The sequence below is a fragment of the Dreissena polymorpha genome, chromosome 13 (assembly GCF_020536995.1).
Source record: "Dreissena polymorpha isolate Duluth1 chromosome 13, UMN_Dpol_1.0, whole genome shotgun sequence".
In the NCBI taxonomy this organism is placed as follows: Eukaryota; Metazoa; Mollusca; class Bivalvia; order Myida; family Dreissenidae; genus Dreissena; species Dreissena polymorpha.
In genome coordinates this window covers 27098086-27113753 of record NC_068367.1, presented here as the reverse complement: position 1 = coordinate 27113753, position 15668 = coordinate 27098086, and the positions used below count along the sequence as shown (strand labels likewise).

At 36.3% G+C, this 15668-nt stretch overlaps 1 protein-coding gene and 1 long non-coding RNA gene across 2 annotated transcripts in view; one reads left to right on the top strand and one right to left on the bottom strand.

Annotated features, from left to right (window-relative positions):
* LOC127855718 (uncharacterized) overlaps positions 1–7793 on the top strand; it is an 8327-nt gene extending 534 nt beyond the window's left edge. Inside the window, exons 2-4 of the long non-coding RNA XR_008037655.1 lie at positions 1175–1361; positions 7396–7455; positions 7670–7793. This is a non-coding gene — a long non-coding RNA (uncharacterized LOC127855718). The remainder of the gene's footprint in view (positions 1–1174; positions 1362–7395; positions 7456–7669) is intronic.
* The window catches only part of LOC127855708 (A-kinase anchor protein 9-like), a 477990-nt gene that overhangs the window by 98371 nt on the left and 363951 nt on the right, over positions 1–15668 (bottom strand). The gene's annotated exons all lie outside the window — the stretch shown is intronic.

Genomic DNA, 15668 nt, shown 5'->3' with positions numbered 1-15668 from the left:
TCGACAAAAGCATTATTTGGGAAATTAATTTTCTGATTTTGTCTTATTAAATTTAATAAACTGTTGTGTTTTTCCATGCAATAATCATTGTCAACTGCTAACGTAGGCATGTGTATGATAAAAAAAAACAGTCTTTGTTATGCTTGAAGTTCAAATAAAATACATAGCTCGATATGTCATTAAGGATGCCTACCGGGAAACGCATTTTCCGGCTTCGATCATTTCGGTCTGAAATTGGGATTTTTTTTGGAGAATTGGAAAAAAGTATCCATATTTGGGAATGGTGCCAATGGCAACTATTGGAACCTTGAGATAGGCAGAAAAAGACCGGAGAAGAACAATAATTGCGTTTTTTCATGCGTATTTTCATTGTTTTATTCAAATGGGGTCAACTTTTATTACTTGATACAATATGTACAACAAACAAAAAACTAATCTTCAAATCATATTAAAAAAGGAATAATATTTGAATTTGCCATCCTTATGTGGTCGCAGTGATTTCATAGAGCTGTGTTCGGAGCCAATCAGATCTTTTTGCGGTTGCTATCGGCTAAAGTTGCCAAGAATGGCAAGTTAAAGGTTATTTTTCACAGTTTGGTAAATTGACAAAATTGAAAAAAGTTGTTTCAGATTCGCACATTTTCGGTTTAGTTATGATATTTGTGTGGTAACAGTATTACTGAACATTTGCCATGGTCTAATATAGCCATTATATGCATCTTTTTACGATTTAAAAACCTAAAAATTATAAAGCGTTGCAACGCGAAACGATTGAATAATTTGGAGAGTTCTGTTGTTGTCGTTTCAATTTGTGAAACTACGAAGATTGCATACAAAACGTATAAAATACACATGTTATGTATGCTTGGCAGTATAGCTCAGTTGGATAATGCGTTTTTACTTCAGGATTCCGGGGGTCACTGGTTCTAGCCCAGCTGCGGGCTACTCTTTTCCTTTTTTAAATTTTATTTTTAATTTTTTACTGAAGCTTTTAAGATTTTATGTTTACATTAATCAATATAAAGCATTTAATGACAAACTTCAAAACATGCCAAAATCTGTGAAAAGGCCCTTTTTATACATCCACTTGCTAAGGCCTTTATCTTGTTACAAAATAGATTACAATAAAACAAACTAATAAGTCTCTAAGTATTGTTCTTCACCCGATTTTCAGAGCATGGCACAAGCATACGGAGTTCAAGATCTTTGGGGTCCTTTAGCACTCGCATGTCGCTGGTGTCCGCATCACCACACGTCACTTCCGGGGCGGGCGCGATCTTCCGTTGCTTATCACCGATCCGAATTACGATTTCAACTTTCAGGACCTTCGGAAATTACCGGAAGAGATCGCCGTTTACCCAGTATTTAATCATATCTTTCATTTGTAACGGCTTTTTAGCTCAGTTTAAGTTTACAATGAGTGTACATACACAGTTCATGTAATTCCCAGGATGCTCCTGTGATGCGCATTGTTCTTATATTAATCTTGTTTATAAGTTAAATATGGTATTTATTTAAATGTTTGTTTTAAGGTTTGTCACTGCGTAATGCACGCGATCCGCGTAGTCAAAATCAGTCTACAGAATTGTCCTCCCCTCAAACTTCATCTCAATCACACCCTTTAGTCCTGTACTTGGTATGTGGACCCGTTTGCAAAATGTAGTTGAGGGCGTTTCTCAGTGGAATTGAGTTCATGTGTTTGTAGACATGCAAAAAACCGAGGTGCTTGTCTGGCATCATGCCACGTTTTTGCTATTATCGATTCAAAGATGGCCTCCATTGACACAATACAATTTTTACTTTTATTTACCGTAACTACAATATACATTTATAATGAATATATATACTGACTAAATATAGTGTGTAGGATAAATTTAAGTTATCAATGTATCTTTTCAAAGTCAAAATGACCATGAAACGGCATGTACAAGGTCGTTTTGTCATTAATACCGCTCAGTCCTTTGATTCGTTGATTTGCTGAATTGACAGCTTTAATTTACTAAAATGTAACGCATATTTATTCAGTTTTAAATTGTCAAATGTTTATTTGCATTTGGTATTTGTATTGAAATCTATACAAATATGCAATAGAACCATTCCTCTTTATAGATAATCATTTAATTTTATGCTTATTAGTGCATTTTGATTGCAAATATTAATCCGATCATTTTATTTACAAAAGCGGTATAGTATTGAGAAATGCGAGTCTGTTTACCACAGCTTGCTGGCTGTTATTTTGATAAACTTTGATTTATTTGGTATGTTCCCATGTTTGATTAATTGGTTTTGTTTTTGTAAGTTCTTTTTAAAGTCCGTAAGTACAAGCTTTTTCAAAGCAGTGTGCATGACATTGAGGAACTTCTACAGCCTCATGATGATGAGGTACATGAGAAGGCAGAGGAACAGTTATTACATGGTCCTTTACCAACACAGGCAGATCATCCTCCACAAGAACAAACAGAAACCTGGTTGAGAGACCATAAGAGTACACAGCTACACTGGCTATTCCAGATGCTTGTGTACATCAGTCATAGTGGATTGACGCGAATTGCATATGATGCTTGGACACGCAATTTATGAAAGAGATCGCAGCAGAAGCCTTCTCTCTGCTTTCAACAGAATTGGTGCATGTTTAAGTTATCAGACCATCAGATCTGCTCGCAGTCTTCTTGCTAGCTATGCCGGGAAATGCTCAGAAGATGGAGAAACCACACTACCCAGTACTTTCACCAAAGAGGACTACATTATGGCTGGAATGGACAACTCGGACTATGCTGACAAATCATCAATATCTAGTACCGAAGGTTCAAATTATGCTGCCCTAGTGGTATTTCAAGATGCCACAGTGAATAGGCCTCTTTCCAAACCCACAGTGTCCATTACAGGAATGAGCCGTGCACATCCAATTCTGAAGACAAAGCTACCATGTCAAGAGGTACCTCCCCATATCAGGCCAATAGTTAGACCAGCCTTATCACATGATATGCTGCTGCATCCTGAAACTAAGCAGGCTACGTTGCTCGATACACAAGCTGCCCGGAATGTAGCCACAAATCGTGATTTTTTTCTATAAGTGTTCTGCGGAATGGTTCAGAAATAGAAAATCCTCATATCTGGGCCGCCGTTCATATGCTTGTTTCTTCTACTGTAGTGCCGATGATGCGTGTTGGCTTCCTACCTGTTATACCAAGACCCATCACTGAGCGTGCTACAGTCAGTCATTGTGTAACTAATTTTCAGAGTGTGCGAAGACAGTTAAATCATGAATCGCTGGCAATATGGTGTGATGAGGGTGTTTTTGCTCTTGCATCAGACATTTACCTACACGAGACGAACAAGTTCAGCGATCTCTTTCTTTGTATGGGCCCTTTCCATTGAACCCGTATTCTGCTTAGATGTCAGGGCAAACTTCTGAGAGGCTCTTGCCTAGATGACGCATTGATCGAATGTGGGGTGTTTGGGCCAGGCGTGATAAAGACAGTGTTGAACGGAAGCCATTATGTACGGGCCCTCGCTGGTATGCTGATGGTGGAGGACTTTATTAATTTAATTGAGTGTCAAGCCTTTTGGACACATAAGGACGAGGCTACATACCCAGTCCTGGAGAAAATGAAGGAACTGCACATGCTTTTTGCCAATGAACGCTGTCCAGAGAAGTTTGAGGTTATTAACGAGCAGATGGAATAATTGCATCAAGACTTTCTTGAGTTGCAGAACAAATGTGAGGCTAAGTTTGAGTTTTGGTGTTTGGTTGCAGTTAGTGTCCATCGTCAAAAATTCCGTCGTCTCTGACAGAGAAGGAAACTGGAATCTGCATGTAGCTACCATTGAAGATTCCATGCAAATATTTGCTGAATATGACTGCATTTACTACTTGCTTCACGGTTCATGGTACCTTGAACAAATAAAGGTAATGAAGTTCACACATCCTGAGCTTTATCGGCAATTTTCCATTGGTCATTGGGTTGTTCGGGACCGCCCAGGCTGGTTTTGCAATGTTGCAGGTGATATGAAGGTTGAGCAGACTATTCAGAAAATATCAAAAGGTCCAGGAGGTTACCATGTTGAAGGAGAGACACGCAATGCTGGTGCAGTAGCAGAATTTGAGCTTTTGTTCCATGAGATAGGGTCCATCATCAGGCTCCTCAATCTTCTAACCACCAACAAGCCGATGGAGCACAGCGAATGTCATCTTCAGCATTTGCTGAGCGCCACTCGTCATCACTCGTTCCACCACAATGTAGAAATGTTGTTGGACTATGCTCGAACGTCAGAACCCATACACAGTGACGATCAATGTTCCCGTTCCACTACACAATTTACTGACAAAACTGGCTGTTGACAAAGAGGTTGCTGTACGGCTTCTCAAATCTATTGAAAATGGTGAACGCGATTAACACGCGCATACAGGCAGGAGAGAATAGTTGAGAAAGCCACAAAAAAATCAGTGCCACCATTTCAAAGAAAAAGCTTACCAAGTTCACTTACCATCTTAAACAGTCATTATTGACATCAAAAGCTATTCTTAAGGAACGGAAAGACCCGTCATCCAACGATATAGCAGATGCACAGAGGAGCATGGACATTGCAAAGGAGCGAGGCATGTCCCTCAAGCAGATATTATCCCATGATTTGATTTCTTCATCTCCATTATTTGATGTTGACCTCCCAGCCCATGTTAAGAAGTCAAAACTTATTGGGGAGATTGAATCTAGACTAGACATCAGTAAATGGAGTCGGGAATCTCTTCTTCCCACTCATGTCATCGTGGACTTCATGTCTAAGATGCGACAGATTCCACTTGCACAAATTTCCACTCTGGGTGGTGCAATCAATGCTGCCATCAACTCAGTGTCAAGCATATGTGAGGGGCAAGAGTACATTCATCTTGTACTAGACTCATACGTTGAAATGTCTTTAAAAGAAGGTGAACAGTTGCGGCGCGGAGACGAAGCAACAGGTATTGCAATTATTGACATGAGCAGAGACACACCAATCCCACAACAACTTAATAAATTCTGGGCATCAGATGAAAATAAGCGTACTCTTCAACTATTGATAAGGGATATAGTGTGCGATGACGTCTGTGCCAACCCTATCATAGCAAGTTCAGTTGTCTCTGACAATGAAGCTCTTCCAGCAATTAAGTTTGGTAATGAAATCATTCCTTAACTGTCAAACTGGATTGAGGAGGCCGATGCCAGGGTAGTGGCTCATGTTGAGTGGGCTGCTCGTATCAAACAGTGTCAAAGAGTTGTTATGATGTCCAACGACACCGACAGCTTTCATTATTGCTTCACTTCACTCAATATTTTCAGACACTCGTTATGAAAGAAATATGGCAGCAGTATGGTACTGGAGAGAATAATCGAATGCTTCCGTTGTATCAGGCAATTTCTCGGCTTGGGACACCGCTTGTAAAGACAATGGAAAAGGCTCACATATTGACAGGCGACGACTGCAGGAGTAAAGTGGGAACCAAGCATTCAGCTGTGACCTCTGACCCGTTACAGCTTTTAATAAATTTTGGAGAGACAGATACCTTGTCATAGCAGGAAGAAGCATTAGCAGAAAAGTATCTGGTACGCGTCTGGATAGGGGCCAAATCGACGACAACTGCGGAAACATTTGACCATCTCCGACTAGAGAACGATGCCAGTGCTAGTGCTGGACTTGATTACCTACCTCATACAAGCAGTGTAATCAAAGGACATATTCGTAAAGGACCCTTTCTAACACATAGGGCATGTAAACTGCTTATAAATATTGATGGTTCCGAGACACAGCTGGTACCAGTTATACATGGTGGATGGGAGGAGAACCATGCCATGCTGTTGCCCACAAAGTGACTGAAGCCTATGCCACGGAGCTTGCTGATACAGGAAAGTGCGATACTCGCCGTTGTCCGTGCCATGCTGCTGGGGTGCTTTGCATCACATTTTGTCATGGTAAAATGGACAATTCGCCTTGTGGAAACCTGACTTGAAATGACTTACTTTGGAACTGTATGTTATCTATGTGAAACAAAGTATTTTTAAACCTATTAAAATGAGAATGATTTCATGTTGATGAGTTGTGTGCGTTTTGCTATAATGCCATACTGAATAAGGCGTAAGCCCGTAAGCCTGTCCCTAGGACTGGGAATGAATCAGTGATTACCCAACCAACATATGACATTGGCTCAAAGTCTCTCCGACATCAAATAGATGTTACGTCGGTTTTACTTTGAGCCAACGTTGAACAAATATCACAGGTTTGCTTGGTAAGGGGTTTGGTCGATTATCACATTTTCATACCATCTGCATTTGGGTTTGAGTCCCGCTCACTGTAGTATTTTTCCACCGAATGTGAAAATTTCCAAGTTTACTAGTCACTTGTCTGTGAGTACAACATGCGTAAATTATCTAAATGTGCCAATATTACGTAAAACGTGTCACATTAAAGTTTATACACTGGCTTTTACTGTCCAAGGTCAACTCAAGGACGTTGATGTATCATATGACTGTGTACTTGACCTTTCCGGATCAATTACCCTCCATATTTAACAAGACCTCTCATTAATGAGTTCTTACCCAAAAATACATAATTAAGAGGTAAAACATTTGATTTTACTCCAAAAGGCAATATTTTTTTTCTTTTTCAACATGGCTGTCGGCGGCCATATTGGATTTTGGTATTTTGAGGCTCCTGGCAGTGTGACGGACAAGCACCTCGGTGATTTATCATGTATAAGGACTAATTAACTCACATCAAGTGAGAAAATCTCTCAACCCAATTTTGCAAACGGGACTTCAGACCTAGGCCTGCACTACTTGTAGTTGTGATTCTCGTGTAGTCATCCTACACGGCAAGCAACAGTTTCTTAAGAGTTTAGACTGAGTTCATGGGTACAAAAAAGCAAATACAAAACAAATGTTATTTTCATAACAATGTTATACTAGCAACATACCAAGTAGACATTATTTTCAAAGCAGTTCGTAGTTTCTAAGCATTTAAACATGCGCAAGAGCTACGATATGTCAAAATCTTGTTTAGGAAATCAACTGCGCATTGCTAAAGATATTTTATGATAAGCACAATTCATGCTTTATATATATCATGCTAAATTTATGTTTAACTTAACCTACCGCTATGTTATGCTTAACATAGTAATGCCATCAAGAGATACGAATATTTTAGTTTGTTATACCAAACGTATTAATATCTGATCAAGTCTTCTTTTCTTCTACTTCTTTTAATTTGAAATAAGTGTAGGGCTCCTCTTGATCATCGACGCAATGTGGCAATACAATGTTTCCCACATTAAATATAAGTGCAGGCGTTGTTTGAATAGAAAAATGCATTTCAATAAATAAAACTGCTTTGTCAAACTTATATGTGCCTGTATATTTCCAGGATGACAGCTTCAAAGTAGATTGTCACTATAACACCGTTGGAAAAACACAGCCAGTTTTGGTAACAAACACAGAATAGTATCTTTTTTTCTTGATAAGTTCTTTTGGATGTCTTGATGTTTTCCGGCCAAAATACAACGATTATGTTGATGCGTATAAATTAAACAACCAGCGAGTCGTTTAACAATGGCTAGGTAACATTTCTGTAGAAATTACGATTAACAAAATTAATTTTCTAAAAACCCGGACTTTAAATAACGCGTTTTTTATGACAGGGTGGTCTGACAACTAAAGAAGAAATGTGCATGTCGTTTGCCTACTACTACCCGAGAACACCATTGGCAAACTGCATGTCGTTGCCGAACTATGGTTTATACGGTGTCGATGCGGAATCGAAGATACCTATTTCTGTTTTTAAAGGACCTGTACCGACGCATTTGGAATACATAATATAAGCCGCGTCATGAGAAAACTGGGCTTAATGCATGTGCGGAAAGTGTCGTTCTAGATTAGCCTGTGTAGTCCGCGCAGGTTAATCGGGGACGACACTTTCCGCTTTAATGGTATTTTTAATTTCAAGGAAGTCCATCCTTACCGAAAATCAAGTTTAAGCGGAAAGTGTCGCACATGCATTAAACCCAGTTTTCGCAGAAAAAGGCTCAATAAGTGAAAACAACATGATCATATACATAAAAATAAGATAGACGAAATAAATATACATTAAATGACCTTCAACGACAGTTTAAATATGATATTTATAGATATATGACCGTTCAATACTTAAAAGTGCTTAATATTTAACTTGTCATTAAGTTAACATTCATAAATAGAAAAAAAAAAAAAAAAGAGTTATTTGGAAATATTGTATAAGTATGTGTTGCATTATGAGACAAAATTGTCGGATTCCAAGCAAATTCCGAATCATTGTCACTATTTTCCCCCACCAACCATTTAGACCTGGCAGATAATTCAGAATGCGGACTGGACCAACAAGACCGTGGTAGACTGGTTCTATCAGCAGCAAAGCACCGGGCCCAGATGTGCAAGGTGCACTGGAGACAGTTTGAAGGTAACCGGTCTATTTAGAATGTAATCCCAATTTCTGTTAAGTGATATAGAAGGCGTTCAACGCAGTTTTTATTTTCTTTCACGAGTAGGAATCAATTTTAATATATGTGCTCTTTTTTAGCAACGTTGATTGTTTCGTCCTACATATCTTGCAATATGGCTTAGTAATGTTTAGCGACAAAGCTGAATATTGGCTGATCTTAAGCAAAACCACGCCATCCAATATATTTCATACGTACACGAATTGTAATTGAAGTAGAAGAATGACTTTCAATAAAGTAAGCCGGTTTATTCGGAGGTGATTTGTCATATAAATAGTATATTATTTTGCACTCACATATAACGTTGATATCACTTCAGTTTCGTATATAAACTAATTACGTGAGTTCATTTGTTCTAGGTTCCTGTAGACTTTAACTACCGGTTTACTGGCAATCTACCACCGCACGATTACGTTGAGCCCAGCAAGTGCCCGTAACGAATCATTGATTCTGATTGGACAATCGCTAATCACGTGTTGGTAACAAACCACCGATTCAGATTTAAGGAGATATGCTGCAGTTTTAAATAAATGTTGGTTACACCTGGAATTCGATTAAAAAATGCATGAACCATATGTGGATAGAAAAATAAAAAAAATACAAATCATAAGTCATCACTGATGTTAAGTGTTTATTCGCGATTGAACAACAAGCCAATATCAGCATGGTAACAATTCACAAATAAGTTACTAAAAGTAAAAATTGAGTAAAACAATGAGAAAACTGTTGAACCCAACCTCTATTTCTCTCAATATATAATGCTGAATTACTTTGACATCCACTTTTTAATGTTTTTTCATTTAATTTTAAACAACAATAAAAGCACCATAATTCATCTGTTGAAAATCAATAAAGTTCATATAAGTCATTTTTATATTAACATGACTTTCCATACCTAGATTTTGCCAACATTTACCTAAATGTTTAATGAGTTTTAACTTAATATAAAAAATAGGTCACTAGGGTCGCTTTTTCACAAAATACAATTAACAATACAACACCAGTGGAAACCACGTACATGGTACAGGTGAAAACACATATTAGTGCATGCATTTTGTATGCAAGTGCAAACGTATATTAAAATAAAAATTAAAACACATGCAATGTGTAGCGATATCAATAAAAGCATGTTAATACCGCATCCAAATAAAAACAAGATGTACACAAAACATTTAAAGGGGCATATCGTCGGCATTAATTGTAATTTTTGGCATGACTTGACCAATTTATTTTTTATGTCAATGCAGCAGAATATTTTAATTTAATTGAACACACATATAATGTGTAGCGAAATCAGTTAAAGTAGGTTAAAAGCAAGTAAAACCAAGATGCATAAAATACAAACAAAGGGTCATTTAAACGGTATCAATTATAATTTTGAAATGACAAACTTTGTGCAGCAAGATCAAGACAAATACGTTTATTCGGCACCGCAAACAAAATAGACTTTAATAGAAAAGAAAAGGGCATTTATATAGTATTATTTTGTATTTCTTGACATGACTTGACAAATGTATTGCTGTTTGCAAATGCAAGTGTAGATTTTAATTAAATGAACATACAAATAATTAATCATGTGCATTCAAGATCATCACACGTATATTTATGGCGCAGTATAAATTGTGATTCTTGACATGCCTGTACCAGTTTACGGGATCCCATGTGTATGCAAAAATGTATATATTATCAGTAATATATTATTGAAAATGCTAGGGCTATATATATGAAAATCAATTTTATCTTCACACTTCGTGTACAATAAAAACATTTTCAACAAAAGAATTGCGTTTTTTAGGAAAACGTTTACATACTACAACAAAGTTTGCATTAGAATAGAAATACTACAGAAGGCAAATATGACGTTTATATTTAACAATCATTAACTACCACATCATTCACTATTCACACGAACTTTGTTATCTAAAATGAGTTTTTGAAATTATAATAATCTATTAGTTGTTGAAACGCCACTATAATGTAATAATACTTAAATCAGTATTTTACTTTTAAATCTACCATGACTCACACATTTTCAGTACGGAATACATTTTAAGGACATACGCGGTAGTTTAAATTATTTTGTATTACATATAAGATACTTTTTTCTAGATACATTTTTTGCTGAATTCAAAATCCAGGCTGACCGTTGCTTTTGTTTATTAAGCTTTGAGTAAAACGACTGTTTCAACGTGTGAGTTCACCTCGCAAATATGCCCTAAAGAACAAAAGTTGTCACACAAGTAAAAAAACTGTTGAAAATAATGTTATTCTTTGTGTACATTTATAATAAGTATTGAAATTTTACTTCATATCATACAACCTCAAATCAATATCAACAAATGAAATTTTTTAAGTATTTTTTTTTTAAACTTTAACCTTTAATACCTTCCCGCGTATAGAGTTTATCCCAACTTACCCAAATAGCTCATGGGTTATAAACAAAGAATTAAGAACACAGAGAAAAAATACAACTCGCAGTCAATTAATAAATGCTAATTTCTAACACATCTCGACTGAAAATGCACTACACAATTAAATATATCCGATCCTGTTTGCTCAATATAAGTGGGATCATGTTTCTGTCAAAAGTTCGACGAATATATCTTATTGAGAACCCATTACACACTAGTCTTTAAAAGGCTGATGTTTTCCCAGAACTCGCTGGATATGCGGATACAGATGGCACTACGATACAAGATAACAACAAAAGCAACGCGCGAGAGGTAAGTTCATAAGTTTTTTTTTAAGTCATATCGATTACTTTTTTAGACAAGGCGCATGGTCGAGTTAATAAATGGTGTATCCTTTTCTATTGGAAAAAAAAAGATCACTAAATAATAGTAGATTTTCCCCCAAAAATAGAAAATTCGGTCGGAAACCAGCATTAACTGGATGAACAGTAAACATTTCAACAAAATAAAACTACTTAGACATATTGCAAGACATTGTTTGATATTCCAACATGAAGAGTAATCACTGTGCTTCAAATACTGAAATTTTGATAGTATTAAATGAAATATAAACGAAGATAGAACATGTTTTCATAGGTGGTATACATGAAGTTGCGGATACTTTGATTCCCGATATAGGGCACTTCGGATAACAGAGACTTTCAACAAATTGGGCACTCTGATAACCGAGTATTATCTTCTACCTGAAATGCATTTATATTATGGTTATTCTTACCAAACATTTTGAAGTACGAATCAATTTGCATTGTAAAGCGGGACACATTGGGAATCTATGCATCACGTAATTACATACACATGTAAAATATAACCAATGGCGTTGTTCGTTTTCAAAAATCGTATCACTATTAATTTAGATAATTTTTATTTTAAGTGTAAATGTTAAATAAGATTCAAATGCTTATTTTCTGAAGAAATATATTTCAAGTAAAATCTTGTTGATAGTCTTTTACATTTTCATTCAGACAACGAATCCTTTAAAATTTACTTCAGCAGAAACTTCCCTGTATCTTGCAAATGGACTTTCAACGGAAACAGCGCTCTCGTTTTATTTACTGGCATTGAGCCAAAAGTTCCAATAGAATTTCGAACCTGCATCGCCGCTGATAGTTAGCTCTAAAGTGCAGTTTTAGCAGAGTGATGTTTCATGACACGCTATCTTGTATAAAGTAAATGGCTTTAGTACCTTCGTAAGGACATAAATATAAATGCTTTAGCTCAGCCGTTTCGCTACAAAGAATGTAATTTAAAATTACATAGTACACGAGGTTAAACAATTTAAAATAATCATTTTCGATATGTATGATGAGTTACATTTTAAATGTAATTTAATTTTTTTAAGCTTGTGTACTATGCGAAGATCCAGCTCTTGGGTGACTCGAAAACTGGCAAATATATGGTCATATAGACTGTACTTATCAGACATATCGAATTCGTTTCACGTGTGTCTTTCACATTTATACAAAATCATTATCATATTCCAAAAGGATAAGGACATGTTTCTGTAATTCGTTTTTAATTCACGTCAGTACATACATTTTTATTTATTGCCTGGTTACTATAACAGTATTTCACAGCGAATTCTGCATTTCTGATTCACTAAATAGAGTGTGATATATCTGGTAAAAAGTGTCGAGTAATCTGGAATCGAAGTGCCATTGTGTTTGAGATGATCGGTAAAAGAAGTGTTCATGAAAATTTGGCATCCGACTCTTAAAACATTTGAATTTCCTCAAATACGTTAGTTAACTAAAATTTAACATGTTGTAACATTAATGGACATATTGATCTTTTATTTCGATTAGTTGACACGTTCTTAATTTCTTTTCAAGTATTTTTATTTTGTTGGAATACGTACTTATCATCGAATTCATGATGATTATCGATGGAATTTCATCTTTTTTATTATAATCCACAGTTTTTATTCCACGAATGTTTTGCTCCGCAATACGAAGTACTGTACCATTAATCGACCAAACCATGTTAAGTGTCTAAAAACCAAATGAACGGAACATAAATTCAAAATAGCTGAAGAACTCGCCTCTCGCACGTGGCTTTTGTTGTTATCTGGTATCGAAGTGCCATCTTTTATCAAAGTATCCGCATACACGGCGTGCGAATTCGGTCCTTATCAAGTTCCGGTATGCTACACGTAATTGCATGTCGTGTATAAAGTATTTCAACGTGTAACAAAAAATGAAACTGAACAAAATGGCGTCCACTTTTAGTCTAAGCTAACGGTGATCAATAAAATGAAAGACAAACTCAGCGCAAGAATCAAACGTAATTAAAATGTCACGAAGCACACAATTTGGAAAACACAATTTCGATAGAAACTGAAACTTATGTGTACATTAAATTGATTCCTCTTGTTGTGCTTTAAAAGGATTCGTCAAACAGCAAACTTTATAGTAAAAGACACACTAACATCGATGTAAACTAAAATCCGGTGCTTGTAATAATACAATTACAAAACTAATAACGAGCTCTGTTATTCAATCTGTTTATCTATATTGATTTTAAATCACACGTTTTAAAACGAGTGTATCGAATGCTAAACACTGTCACCAAAGACACGACTTACGAAATCGATTGTCGAAGCGAGTACAATAATTGTATTCCTATCGCAGCTCCCAATTATGCATGACAAATACAAAATCTAAAATAAATTTTGGGATTGTTTGATGCTTAAAAGTATTTAACTGTAAAATAAAATCCCTTCACGACCGAATTGTTGTCCTAAATTCCAGAGAGTCTAGCTACTTGTTTCACAGAAATTAAGCCACACGTCGTGAATTGCGTAATCAAATGAATGAACATTTAATTACGAGAATCGGGTTATGCATAAATTTTAGTCAATGGCTAAAATAGTACGATATGTAATATAAACGATAACACATGCAGAGCTGGTCCGGACTTCTAAAATCTGCCTCAGCCTCATAATGGCCCTCAGGCCGATTATATATGTCTGGCACAGCTTTGTCGTGTGTTATTGTCGAATTATTAAATATGAATCCCGTTTTAATTCGAATATCCGAAAAAGCATACACTGATTGCGTAACCGGTGTTACAGTAAAAAATAAATGCGTACAACTTAACTGCCACGAACATCCTTAAGAATAGTTAATAAACATATTGGCTTAGCACTTTATAATCAATAAAAAAGGACACGTCGATGATGGTTTCAGTTTTGCAAGAATTGTTAAATATTTGTATCTTGTAATGTTGATTTCTAAATTAAGTTTGTTTCGACAAGTTCTTGTGTGTGACAGTTTCAGACATAACTATGATACTAATAAATTATGTAAATTAACCAGTTCATATGTTTGTTTTGAGATAAACGCACAAACACATTCGTGTATAAAGAAAGAAATGTATGAAAGAAACTTCGGCCTGAAATATAAATATTTATGGATAGACATTGATTTCCGACAAGTGATTTTTGTGAGGAAAATCGAATGGACGTCTACGAGTTTCATTCAGCTTTCGAACACATGTTCTAGTTCCTAGTCATAAAGCATAGAAGCGTGTCTACTTGAACATGGATAACTAATGCTAGGGTTGTGTTTTACGTTTAAATGGGGTCCTTTCTCCAAGCATAAATGTATATAAAAAAGCAATAATAACAATATATCGTACATATATATGACGTTATGTGGCGGCGTCACACGACGTCGCGCCAACGGCGGCGTCACACGCCATCGCGCCGAATTCTCAACATTCTCCTGGCCGCGAAATTTTTTATAAGCACTAACAACATTATGAGTATTTAAATACATTAATCAAACCTACTTGTACTTTTGAAATTTCAAATGTCCATGACACTTGAGAGAGTTTAACACTTTATTGCACACAATTAAAAGTCAGTTGGCGTCCGTCACATTCTACTTCTAGCGGGTATAGATTTACGATATGTCTGGTGGTGATTCCACCTGATGTACGGAGGCGCTTGGCCCTCGTCATTCCATCTTTTCTGGTGAGAAGCTCGTCTACAACAGCAGGGTCCACTGAATTCTCGTTTTGAAGTCGTCATGCACGATAACAACGTAGCCCAAGCGTATCGGCTGATGGTTATTGTTATCAGTTGTCTGACTCGTTAAGTATATCCGCTGGAATGAATAGTTCAAGGCGATATTTAGGTCACTCGCTATTGACGACCATTTGTCAACAATGTCCACCGTTAGTGATGTGTTCCAGTCATAGCCGTTCTTCCATGGATTTTGTACAAGTATTTTTGCACAGAAAGCCACTGGACTGAGCATCCCCATCGGGTCGTACATTCTTGACGTCTGTTGAAGAATGGTACGTTTTGCAGCCGTGCTTGATGCTTATGTCTCACGGGAAACTAACTTCGCCAAGTCGTCAAATGCATGTGTGCTGCTGTGCCCATCCTCCGATCCCAATTAAAAAATGTTTTTTAATAAGACTAACCTTACTACTCTATTTATAATTTCGACTTAATATTATTCACAATAGTATTTTGTGTGAAAAACAAATAATGTGTCCCCACTCTATCTTATATACAGTTATGCAATCAAATCAGAAAAAAATGGTTAAGTATTACGTAATTAGAAAATAAATCAAGATATATATATATAGTTTCAGTAAGAACAAATATACAATATGGTAAACAGAGGTATAGCTCTATTCCTTGTAATGGACATATCCTTTAAACGGCACAAAAGGATGTAAAAAAA